Source organism: Pinus tabuliformis, chromosome 7 (assembly GCF_031772625.1).
Source record: "Pinus tabuliformis cultivar Carrire ecotype Pingquan chromosome 7, CPIR1, whole genome shotgun sequence".
Taxonomy (NCBI): domain Eukaryota; kingdom Viridiplantae; phylum Streptophyta; class Pinopsida; order Pinales; family Pinaceae; genus Pinus; species Pinus tabuliformis.
Genome location: NC_142293.1, coordinates 1987913786 through 1987915301, shown reverse-complemented (window position 1 = coordinate 1987915301; position 1516 = coordinate 1987913786).

The following is a 1516-nucleotide window of genomic DNA, read 5'->3' as shown; positions in this document are numbered from 1 at the left end:
GTCATGGACTAGCTCAGAAAAGATGTTGAGAACTTCTCTTTGAAAAGTGGCAGTTACGTAATCCAAAAGGAAGGAACCTATAAGTAAACTTACCCCATGGAGAAGTGAATCCATCAAGGAAAGAGAAGAACTTCTTCCCTATGAGACCATCCAAGACTTTATCAATGAAAGGGAGAGACAAATGGTGTTTCTTAGGGGCTTTATTTAACTGTCTGAAATCCACACAAATCCTCCATTCTTCATTCTTATTTGGGACCATAGCTAGAGGATACACCCACTCACTATATGATATGGGGCAAATTAACCCTACATCCAACAACTTTTGTATCTCTTCTTTGGCTATGTCTTTGAGGGTTGGGTTCATTCTCCTCTAAGGTTGGTTCACTGGTTTGCAACCTTCCTTGATGTATATGTGGTGAGTACACATTGAAGGGTGCACTCCCTTCATTTCCTTATAGCTCTAGGCAAAAGCATCCAAGTGCTCTCTTAGCATGTTGTCCAACTTCACTTCCTAATTGGATGAGAGAGGGTTTGATTTTCAATGTTTTAGATGAACCAAATTCTACTATTTTGATATGATCATGATTTGAGTCAACTAGGCACAAATCAATCCAAGGATTATCTTCAGATTTCTTCACCATCTCATCAAAAGGCATGGTGTTGGGAGGATGGTTCTCGAGGATTCGATCGATTAGGTCATCTTCATCAGGGTTCCACCCTCCTATAATAATATCTAAGGTACATATTGGGTATGATGTGGTATGGTATACTTCATATTCCTCCTCCTCTTCCAACCATAAGGGTAAGTCATGCTCTAGGGATGGTAGAACAAGAGGGTACAAGACCAATTGTTTGGAAAAATGCTCATTCTAAATGGTCATCTTCCCAACCCTACAACTTACGTAAGCATCAGTAGTGGCTAGCCATGGCCTCCCAAGGATGAGAGGATAACCATTGAATTTGGTCTTGGGATGGAGAACTAAGAAGTCAGCAGGGTACTCCCAGGAATAAATAGAGACCATCACATGCTTAACAACTCCCTCAGGAGCTACTATGGATCTGTTTGCATGCTGCAATATTGTTGTGGTCTTCCTCAATGATCCTTGGAGATTTAGTTTGGGCATGGTCTCCTTAGTCATCACATTGATGGCAGCCCTAAGATCAATCAGGGTGGGGGACAATGATGCCATCAATGTGCACATCTACCACAGGACTTCCAGGGTCTAAATACTTTGGGAAAATCACTCTCCACAACATTAAGTCAAACAATTTTCCAACAAAATTAATTGTAGTGGAGTCTTTCTTTCTCCTACCAAGATGTTTGTGTTAGAAAATTATATATTATAGATCAATGGAACACATAAAAATACTATAGAAATATAAACACAGAAAACACATAAAACAAGAGAGACACAGATATATGTGGTTCACCCAATTTGGGCTACATCCATGGAGAAACAACAAGTCCTTCATTTTATATTATTGAGCAAACTAAAGAGATACAACCTACAAGAGA